The sequence below is a fragment of the Ranitomeya variabilis genome, chromosome 1 (genome assembly GCF_051348905.1).
Source record: "Ranitomeya variabilis isolate aRanVar5 chromosome 1, aRanVar5.hap1, whole genome shotgun sequence".
Lineage (NCBI taxonomy): Eukaryota > Metazoa > Chordata > Amphibia > Anura > Dendrobatidae > Ranitomeya > Ranitomeya variabilis.
In genome coordinates this window covers 263519191-263529994 of record NC_135232.1, presented here as the reverse complement: position 1 = coordinate 263529994, position 10804 = coordinate 263519191, and the positions used below count along the sequence as shown (strand labels likewise).

Genomic DNA, 10804 nt, shown 5'->3' with positions numbered 1-10804 from the left:
GATGAGTGTAGCGATGCTGCTGGCGAATGTGTGTTTCCCAGGTTTGTTGAGGTGTAGTCCGTCTCTGGCGAGGAGTCCATCGTACAAGTAATTCACACCGTGGTCCAGGAATCCAAATCCTTGTTGTCTGCACCATCGTCTTAGCCAGTTGTTCGCATCAACGATCCTGTTCCATCTCCTGGTGCCATGCCCGTCTACTGGAAGGATAGAAGAAAAAACTACCTGTGCATCCAGTTCCTTTACTTTCTTCCCCAACTCTTCAAAGTCCTTGCAGATTGTCGGTAGGTCCTTCCTTGCCGTGTCATTGGTGCCAACATGTATCAGAAGAAATGGGTGGACGTCCTTGGAGCTGAAGAGCTTTGGTATCCTATCGGTCACATCCTTGATCATTGCACCTGGAAGGCAGCATACTTCTCTTGCGGTTATGTCCGGTCTGCAGATGGCTGCTTCTGTGCCTCTCAGTAGTGAGTCTCCCACCACCACCACTCTTCGTTGCTTCTTGGCTGTACTTTTTGCTGTCACTTGTTGCTGTGTACCCTTTTCTTTTTTGCTTGCTGGTAGTGCTTCATCCTTAGGTGTGCCATCTTCATCCTCTACAAAGATTTGATATCGGTTCTTCAGTTGTGTGGTTGGTGATTTCTCCATGGTCTTCTTGCTTCTTTTGGTCACATGCTTCCACTCATCTGCTTTTGGAGGTTCTCTGACACTTTTTTCACCTTCTGTGACCAGTAGAGATGCTTCTGTTCTGTCTAGGAAGTCTTCATTCTCTTTGATGAGTGAACCTGCTCTCATCCATGAAGAGCACAGAGCGCTAGTATCGAATGCGCCAATCTTGGTGTTCTCTGGCAAATGCCAATCACCATGCACGGTGTTGGGCTGTAAGCCAACACCCAATAGTGGACGTTAGGCTCTCATACCTAGCTCATGGAGTCTGTTTCTGACAGTGTTAGCAGACACATGGATGTTAGTGGCCTGCTGGAGGTCATTTTGCAGGGATCTGGCACTGCTCCTCCTTGCACAAAGGAGGTAGCGGTCCTGTTAGTGGGTGGTTGCCCTCCTACGGCCCCCTCAACGTCTCCTGGTGTACTGGCCTATCTCTCGGTATCTGTTCCATGCTCTGGACACTGTGCTGACAGACACAGCTACCCTTCTTGACACAGCTCACATTGATGTGTCATCCTGGATGGGCTGCACTAACTGAGCAACTTCTGTGGGTTGTAGACACTGCCTCATGCTACTGTTCAGTACCTCTAGTGGTGAGAGCAATGACAGAGTGCAAAAGTGACCCAAAAAACAGCCAAAAAAAGTGAAAACAGAGAAATGGTTTGTGGTCACTGAGTCGACCGCCAGGGCCGTGGGGTACTCGGTATCGGGTCGGGTACTTAAAGGGATGTCACGGCAGCAATGACCCGGTCCGTGGCCCTGGGCGCCCATGTTAAGGGAAAGTCTTTAAAGGGTTTTGAATAAAGTTTGTGTTCATGACGCCACCTGTGGTTCTCGGTCAGGGATGACCGATGCTGCTTAAGGGGGTCCGCTGGGGTGATGTTATGGCAGCTAAGATGGTATGGCTTCCCACAGGTGAAGCAGGGTCCCCAGGGCTCCTTGTGTATAGATGAAGATGGTGGGTAGTGTAGGAAGAAACGGAGGACACAGGTTTGCAGTTTCTTTACCTGGTTTACTGCCGCAGTCTAGGGTACCGGATCACAGAAGCAGGTATGGTCCGGTCGGCTTGGAAGCGAGTTGGGAGAGGTGGGGTTAGAAGCCTTACTCCTAGCGCTGTTGTGTAGTCCCTTGCTGCTTTAAGCCTCTCACAAGGTCCTCACATGTTCTCTCTGTCCTCCAGGTTGGTAGGACACTACCCGTACGACAGGTAGCTTGAGCCTTTTTACAGGGTCTCTATCACGACCCGGGCTCTATATGCTACTGTGTCCTCAGGTGTAAGGGAGGACAGGTGACATAAAATCCAGCTGCCCTGCCGGTTTCTGCTGTGCCACTTGGAGTACAACACAACCCTGGTCTTCCAGCTACCGGTATCTGCTCTCTGTAGGGAGGTAGCCTAGTCGCAGCTAACTCCCCAGTTCTTTACTCTCCTGCGCTTCTCTTCCCCTCCACGCTCTCTACAGCTTGTTCAGCGTTCTGTTCTATATCTTTCCTTTCAGGAGCTGCAGCACCCTCGTGGCTGCATTGCCCCTCTCTTGTACATTCTGCCTTAGACAGCTCCAGTCTGCTGTCTGGCACTCACTGACTAACTAACTTTCCCTCCAGACTTGAATGTATATAGGGGAGCCACCCACAAGCAGGATCAGATCTCCCTCTTCTGGCCTGGAGTATCAACATGTTGAATGCTTGTGGTTACCTGATAAAAAGAATCCTTCCTCACTTCCAAGCGTGACATCACTCTCCCTGTGAGGAAAGCAATGCCACTGTAACAACCAGGAACCTGGGGTGTTACAGTCACCCCTGCAGAACCACTCCTTTATAGAGGTTGTCTTGCTAATTGCCTATCATTTCTACCTGTTGCCTGTTCCATTTGCACAGCAGCAGGAGAAATTGATTCACAATCGGTGTTGCTTCATAACTGGAGTTACATTGTGCTGTTTAAGTGTAACCTTTATTTTTTTGAGCAGTGTATGTACTCTCATCTCGTGCCTTTATTATGTAGTCAGAGTCTATGGTTGGTAGTAGGGGTTTTGGAATATTTGTATTAGTTTAGGGGTTAGTATATATTTTGGGCTTTGAAGGGGATTATATGCACTATTTCAGATTTTTATGCCATAGACTGGGGATATATCCTCTACAAATGAATGCAACACATTATACGTTCCAGTTCAAAATCCATGATGTGACTTGGCAACGACACTGCTCAAAAAAATAAAGTGAACAGTTAAACAACAGAATATAACTCCAAGTAAATCAAACTGTCCACTTAGGAAGCAACACTGTTTGAAAATCAATTTCACATGCTGTTGTGCAAATGGAATAGACAACAGATGGAAATTATTGGCAATTATCAAGACACACTGAATAAAGGAGTGTGGGGACCACAGACCACATCTCAGTACCAATGCTTTCTTGCTGATGTTTTGGTCACTTTTGAATGTTGGTTGTGCTTTCACACTCGTGGTAGCATGAGACGGACTCTACAACCCACACAAGTGGCTCAGGTAGTGCAGCTCATCCAGGATGGCACATCAATGCGAGCTGTGGCAAGAAGGTTTGCTGTTGTGAAATTGGATTTTGGGCTCCCCCGGTGGCCACTGGTGGAATTGAACTGGTGTGCATCATCCTCTCTGTTCACCTGTTTCCATCAGGAGGTGGGAGTCGCTATTTAGCCTTGCTCCTCTGTCACTTCCATGCCGGTCAACATTGTAATCAGAAGCCTTTCTGTGCATGTTCCTGCTGCTAGACAACTCCCAGCTAAGTTGGACTTTAGTCCTTGTTTGTTTTTGCATTTTGTTCCAGTTCACAGCTGTAGTTTCGTTTCTGTGTCTGGAAAGCTCTTGTGATCTGAAATTGCCACTCTGATGTTATGAGTTAATACTAGAGTCTTAAAGTAATTTCAGGATGGCGTTTTGATAGGGTTTTCAGCTGACCATGAAAGTGCCCTTTCTGTCTTCCTGCTATCTAGTAAGCGGACCTCAATTTTGCTAAACCTATTTTCATACTACGTTTGTCATTTCATCTAAAATCACCGCCAATATTTGTGGGGGCCTCTGTCTGCCTTTCGGGGAAATTTCTCTAGAGGTGAGCCAGGACTATATTTTCCTCTGCCAGGATTAGTTAGTCCTCCGGCCGGCGCTGGGCGTCTAGGGATAAAACGCAGGCTACGCTACCCGGCTACTGTTAGTTGTGCGGCAGGTTTAGTTCATGGTCAGTTTAGTTTCCATCCTTCCAAGAGCTAGTTCTTATGTTTGCTGGGCTATGTTCTCTTGCCATTGAGAACCATAACAGTTTGCTGTGTCTGTCAGCGTAGTGTCCAGAGGCTGGAGGCGCTACCAGGAGACAGGCCAGTACACCAGGAAACGTGGAGGGGGCCGTAGGAGGGCAACAACCCAGCAGCAGGACCGCTACCTTAGCCTTTGTGCAAGGAGGAACAGGAGGAACGCTGCCAGAGCCCTGTAAAATGACCTCCAGCAGGCCACAAATGTGCATGTGTCTGCACAAACGGTTAGAAACCGACTCCGTGAGGATAGTCTGAGTGCCCGACATCCACAGATGGGGGTTGTGCTCACAGCCCAACACTGTGCAGGACGATTGGCATTTGCCACAGAACACCAGGATTGGCAAATTCGCCACTGGCACCCTGTGCTCTTCACAGATGAAAGCAGGTTCACACTGAGCACATGTGACAGACGTGACAGTCTGGAGATGCCGTGGAGAGCAATCTGCTACCTGCAACATCCTTCAGCATGACCGGTTTGGCAGTGGACCAGTAATGGTGTGGGATGGAATTTCTTTGGAGGGCCATATAGCCCTCCATGTGCTCGCCAGAGGTAGCCTGACTGCCATTAGGTACAGAGATGAGATCCTCAGTCCCCTTGTGAAACCATATGCTGGTGCGGTTGGCCCTGGGTTCCTCCTAATGCAGGACAATGCCAGACCTCATGTGGCTGGAGTGTGTCAGCAGTTCCTGCAAGATGAAGGCATTGAAGCTATGGACTGGCCCGCCCGTTCCCCAGACCTGAATCCGATTGAACAAATCTGGGACATCATGTCTCGCACCATCCACCAACATCACGTTGCACCACAGACTGTCCAGGAGTTGGCGGATGCTTTAGTCCAGGTCTGGGAGGAGATCCCTCAGGAGACCATCTGCCACCTCATCAGGAGCATGCCCAGGCGTTATAGGGAGGTAATACAGGCCCGTGGAGGCCACACACACTCCTGAGCATCATTTCCTTGTCTTGAGGTATTTCCACTGAAGTTGGATCAGCCTGTAACTTCATTTTCCATTTTGATTTTGAGCATCATTGCAAATCCAGACCTCCGTGGGATATTAGTTGTGATTTATGTTGATCATTTTTAGGTTTTATTGTTCTCAACACATTCCACTATGTAATGAAAAGAGATTTAAAACTGGAATATTTGGAATATTTAATTCAGTGATATCTAGGATGTGGGATTTTAGTGTTCCCTGAATGGAGACAAGGGGGCAGAATGGAGACACGGGGCAGGATTGGAGACATGGGGGCAGAATGGAGACACGGGGGCAGAATGGAGACAGGGGAAGAATGGAGACACAGGGGAAGAATGGAGACAGGGGAAGAATGGAGACACAGGGGAAGAATGGAAACATGGGCAGAATGGCGACAAGGGGCAGAATGGAGACACGGGGCAGAATGGAGACACGGGGCAGAATGGAGACAGGGGAAGAATGGAGACACAGGGGAAGAATGGAGACACAGGGGAAGAATGGAGACGGGAAGAATGGAGACACAGGGGAAGAATGGAGACGGGAAGAATGGAGACACGGGGCAGAATGGAGACACGGGAAGAATGGAGACACGGGCAGAATGGTGACAAGGGGCAGAATGGAGACATGGGCAAGAATGGAGACACGGGGCAAGAATGGAGGCACAGGGGGCATGATTGGAGGCACAGGGGCAGAATGAAAGATATGGTGGCAGGATTGGAGACATGGTGGCAGGATGAAAGACATGGGGCAGGATTGGAGACATAGGGGCATGATTGGAGACATGGGGCAGGATGGAGACAGATGGTGCAGGTTTATGGGGCAGGATAATGGGACAGTTGTGGCAGGATCATGGGACAGATGGGGCGAGATGAGAACATCACATGGGGGCAAAATGGATACTCATGAGGGCAGGATGGGAGGATATAAGGCTGGAGCCAGGAATGAGACACACGAGGACCAGGATGGGGAATATTATTACTATAGGGGATAATTAAGGGATATTATTACTGCAGTGATGTATTTATTTTATTTTTTGAGTATACTGTTTTAAATGGGGGGGCGGTCCTGTTACTGTGCAGAGCGAAACTATGTTGCCTTTTTTCTTCATTTGGTGTAGTGTAGAAGTGGGGAAAAAAAATAAGTAATGTATTTTGCAAGCGGTGCTCTAGCTAACTGTATTATTTCCTGCAGAGATGAGCCCTGGCTGGAAGAAGTGACGTCGATCTGTGCTGGATGAAGATGAAAGACTTCACCTAGAGGCGTCACTGGTGAGCCAGTGTGTTACCTATACACTGATACTATACACTGTATAGTATATACAGCGGTCCTGTGTCACCATTGATCACTGTATTACCTTTACACTGACACTGCATACTAAGTACAGATCTCCTGTGTATAATGGCACATATGGTGATATTAGTATTGGGTTTTTTTATTACTGATCAGTATTGTAGAATTCAGTCACTATATGGTGCTAATATGTTGCCCGGCCATGGTGTGGTAGTATTTGTTCCTTGCATGTGGTATTATTGGTCACAATGTGGTGGTAATATGTGGTCTGGTCTTGGTGTGGTGGTATTTGTCCCTTGTGATATATTATTTGGTCACTGTGGTTTTAATATATGGTCTGGACATGGTGTGGCTTTATTTGTTCTTTGTGTGTGGTATTATAGGTCACTATGTGGTGGTAATATGGTGTCTGGTCATGGTACGGTGGTATTTGTCCCTTGTGTGTGATATTATTGGTCATTTTAAAAATACACCTAAATTGTATTGCATATTTTACCAAATGTTTAATAGGTTAGAGTAGAGTAGGGCCCGGCTAAAGAGTCTATCGTGTCGTGGTGGCGGCTTAAAAAATCTTTTGGCCAAAACAAAGGCTGCTGGTTATATGTGTGATCTGGTGATGGGAACTGTTATGTGATTGGTGAGAAGTGGAGTTTTTCCAAGAGAGAACGGTAAGGCTGTGGACAGTTCGAGGGGTGGAGGCAGGGCTGGGGTGGAGCCTGGACGGAGTCTCAAGGGGGCCCTGAAATTCCTAGTGGCAGCCCTGTGGCCACTATACAGTTGACAGAATCATGCTATGCAGCTCTGCAACTAATGTCAGGGTAGGTGGCAGCACCAAGAACAGTTGTCGCACCCCCCCTTATCTGATAGTGATGGCCTATCCTAAAGATAGGCCATCAGTATAAAAGCACTGAACAACCCCTTTAAAAGACCATACAATAGACAGACCATATGCACGGAAAGTTGTTTTGACATTGCTGTGAGTTATGCTAATTTTTTAACAATTATTGAAACCTTTTTCAGGAGAAAAAGACAAGAAAAGTCTGCAGTCACTCTGCCAAATTATGAAAGTATAATGTGACCATGTATATGATTTGCATACTTGTGGTCACATGCCAACTAGTCTTACCCAGCGTAGGAATCTAGTCGGAACGTGAGCGAAATTGTATACAAGTGGTCAAGTGAGTGTCCATCCACCCGGGGAACACAGGGAAATCATGGCAGCATGCACCTTGCACAGGCGCATAGAGAGCCTGCAGACTTTTCTTCCGAGACCTCTCCAAGCCCTTAGAAGTCTTACAGAAGTCTCCTTATTTACTGTGACAACCAGACACATTTTACACCTCTGCTGCAGTTTGGAGGATAAAAGCTGAGCTCTCACGTTTGTGGGTTTTAGAAAAAAGCTGCATTTTTGCATCTTTTTAGTATGAACAAATAACTGTGACTCTATAGGAAAATTTGAAACTCGGTGCAAATTTGTTTTACTAGTTTTGTTCAGTTTTGGTGTCTCGGACAGGTCCTTCTCCCCACCGGCCCCGGTTTTGTTCAGTTTTGGTGTCTCGGACAGGTCCTTCTCCCCACACATTTTCTCCCTGGCTTCCATGCTAGTTCACACACCGTGGTCACTTTGTGGCACAAAAGACACTTATTCTCCTGTGATTGTAGAGAAAGAAACAAAAACTAACACCGTGGCTGCAATGTGTGGAGACAGTCATGGCTGTACACCTCCTCACTTAATTGTAGAGCGCTGCAGACTATGTTGGCGTTATAGAAATTTAATTAGTACCGCCGCCATGCTTCTAAGGCTGCCGTGACACTAGCAGTATTTGGTCAGTATTTTACCTCAGTATCTGTAAGCCAAAACCAGGAGTAGAACAATTAGAGGAAAAGTATAATAGAAACATTAGGTTTTGGCTTCCATTACTGAGGTAAAATACTGACCAAATACTGCTAGTGTGACGGCAGCCTAATGCTCTGTATATCCCTGCATTACCCCGCCACAGCCCGAGGCACGGAGCAACCTGCTGCGCCGCCAGCTGCCGCACACACTGACTGACACCTCTCTGCTACGTGGACTGCTCAGGTGCAGCCAGCATTCCCGGAAGTAGGGCCCCGGAAGTAGGGCCCCGGAAGTGACGTCGTGCCAACATGGCGGCGCCCTTGTCACCGAAGACTTTCCCGGCTTTGCTGCGAGATATCAGCGCCGCCGTGTGAAGTGTGTGATGTGTGAGGGGAAGACGCAAGTGAGGATACATAAGTAAGAGAGCGCCGTGTGTACGAGCGGGGTGCGTTATCTCTGCGGCTCCGTACCTACCCACCGCAGGAAGGCTCTGTCCCGGCTCCAAGTCCACGGAGGCTCCGGTGTATTCATGTGCTGTAATTCAGGGGTCTCCGACAGATGGAGACCTCGGCCATTGTTTTCTCATTCTGTGATATGGGGACATGGAGGAAAGCCGCAGGTTCATCAGCTCCCCGCCAGGAAAACTGCAGGGCCACCCCCGGGATCTCATGGGTGCAAGTGCTCATAAGAACTAGAAACATTGACACTTTTTATTCAAATTCTCAAGCTCAGAGGAAATTTTTCATTTTGTTTACGTCTCGTTGCCTAGGTTACCGGCCATCACTCCCTTCTCAGCAGCGGCTGACGTACAAGCTCTTCTCAATCTACATTTCATAGAGTAACGGGCTCATCTGCCCAATTGGAATTAAAGGGGTTGTCCACTTTCAGGAAATTGGGCTCCAGACTGTGTAGAGTAAATAAAATAATAAACTCAGCAGGTAACTACCCTCCCTGGGTCCATGCCACAGCCCCGGTCCATGCCTTGTGAATTGAGTGGTGATGTCACGTCACCCATGAGCTCGGTGCTCCAGCGCTGAGGTTGATGGCACACGACGCTGAGCTCACTGACTGGCTAGATCGATGCTGCTGCTGACGTGATGTCACTGCTGTGGTTAAAACACCAGGACAGAGCAGCGGTGGGCCCAGCGAGGTTATTTTATGTACGTTACACAGTTTGGGGTCCACTTTTCTAAAGTAGACAACCCTTTAAAGTTTGCTGTCCATCGCATAGACCCAAGAAATCCACAGCCAACTCGCTAGCTCTTGCAAGTAAAATTTCTACATGAATAAGTGACACTTGATGACCTATCGAGTGGATAGGTCATCATTATTAGATTCGTAGGGGTCTGAAAAAGTGGCGCCCCCTACGATCATGTGGCTGCCAGATGTAAACACATGGAATGGAGCTTCAAAAACACAGCTCCAATCAGTGTGTGGCGGCCACTGCCAGGTGCTACAGAACAGCTCATAATCTTTATAGGACCGATTGTGCAGTACTCAGCTGCAGCCACTACACATTGACTAGAGTGGCACTTTGCAGCTTCCTTCCATGTGTTTACATCTGTCTGAAAACATGAGATTTGGTGGGGATGCCGGATAACAGATTCCCACTTATCCGATATTAATTATCCGTCCTTGGAGAGGTCATCTTTTCTTGTGACTGAAAAATGCTTCAAACTCCCTACACTCACAGTGCACAACATGTAGTATCCAACTTTACAACCATTTTTGTATTATTCCAATACACCTAAAATAAAAATTAAAAACCTTTGTAAGCAGTCTATTAAAAATAAACATCTCAGGCTATGTGCACACGTTGTGGATTTGGCTGCGGATCCGAAGCTGTTTTCCATGCGGTTTACAGTACCATGTAAACCTATGGAAAACCAAATCCGCAGTGCACATGCTGCGGAAAATACCGTGCAGAATTGTTGTATTTTCCGCAGCATGTCAATTCTTTGTGCGGATTCCGCAGCGGTTTACAGCTGCTCCTCAATAGGAATCCGCAGGTGGAATCCACACAAAAACTGCAGGAAATCCACTGTAAATTCGCTGTAAATTGCAAAAATGGTGCAGAGAAATCCACACACGAATCCGCAACGTGTGCACATATCCTCAATGGTGATTCTTTTGTTTGTTTTGTTTAGTTATTGACTCTTTACTGGAACACACATGGATGGGCTGACCTTAGAATAAGCCAGTCATTTTCAGTCTCCCGAGATCAATCAGTACCGCAGCCTCTTCAAAGTGTAGGCAGAGTGGTGCACATTTCTATACATTCAGTTATGACTGCTACTTCAGCTTAACCCTGTTGAAGTTTTTTTTTTTTTTTTACTTCTTTACCTTAACTTTATGATTGTGGGGGTCAGACCCTGAGACCACATCCAAACCTGAGACTAAGGCCGGGGTCACACTTGCGAGTTCAATGCGAGAAACTCGTGCATCAGTACCTGGCACTGCCACTTGCACTCGGGACCGGAGCGTGCAGCTGCATAGAAATACATGCAGCCGCACACTCCGGTCCCAAGGGCCGGCGGCAGTGCCGGGACTTGATGCACGAGTTTCTCGCATTGAACTTGCAAATGTGACCCCGGCCTTAAGGAGATGTGCAGTATACTCTGTCTTTTATTATTCGCTGGCACTGTGCTGCTTCACATTATCCGGCTACTCAAGTAACTGGCAACCACTGCAGTCACTTGCTGGGTGATAGAAATATTAGTTCTGGAAATATTTAGAAGAGACCCAATGCTGTGCTGGCGCTG

At 47.6% G+C, this 10804-nt stretch overlaps 1 protein-coding gene across 2 annotated transcripts in view; it reads left to right on the top strand.

The window, feature by feature from the left end:
* Positions 1–8243: 8243 nt before the first annotated feature.
* Positions 8244–10804, top strand: part of TOP3B (DNA topoisomerase III beta) — an 86452-nt gene continuing 83891 nt past the window's right edge. The window contains exon 1 of one of the 2 annotated variants that reach the window (XM_077293423.1): positions 8244–8459. The gene's annotated coding sequence lies outside the window, so the exon portion shown is untranslated. The remainder of the gene's footprint in view (positions 8460–10804) is intronic. The other variant, XM_077293424.1, reaches the window with a different exon arrangement.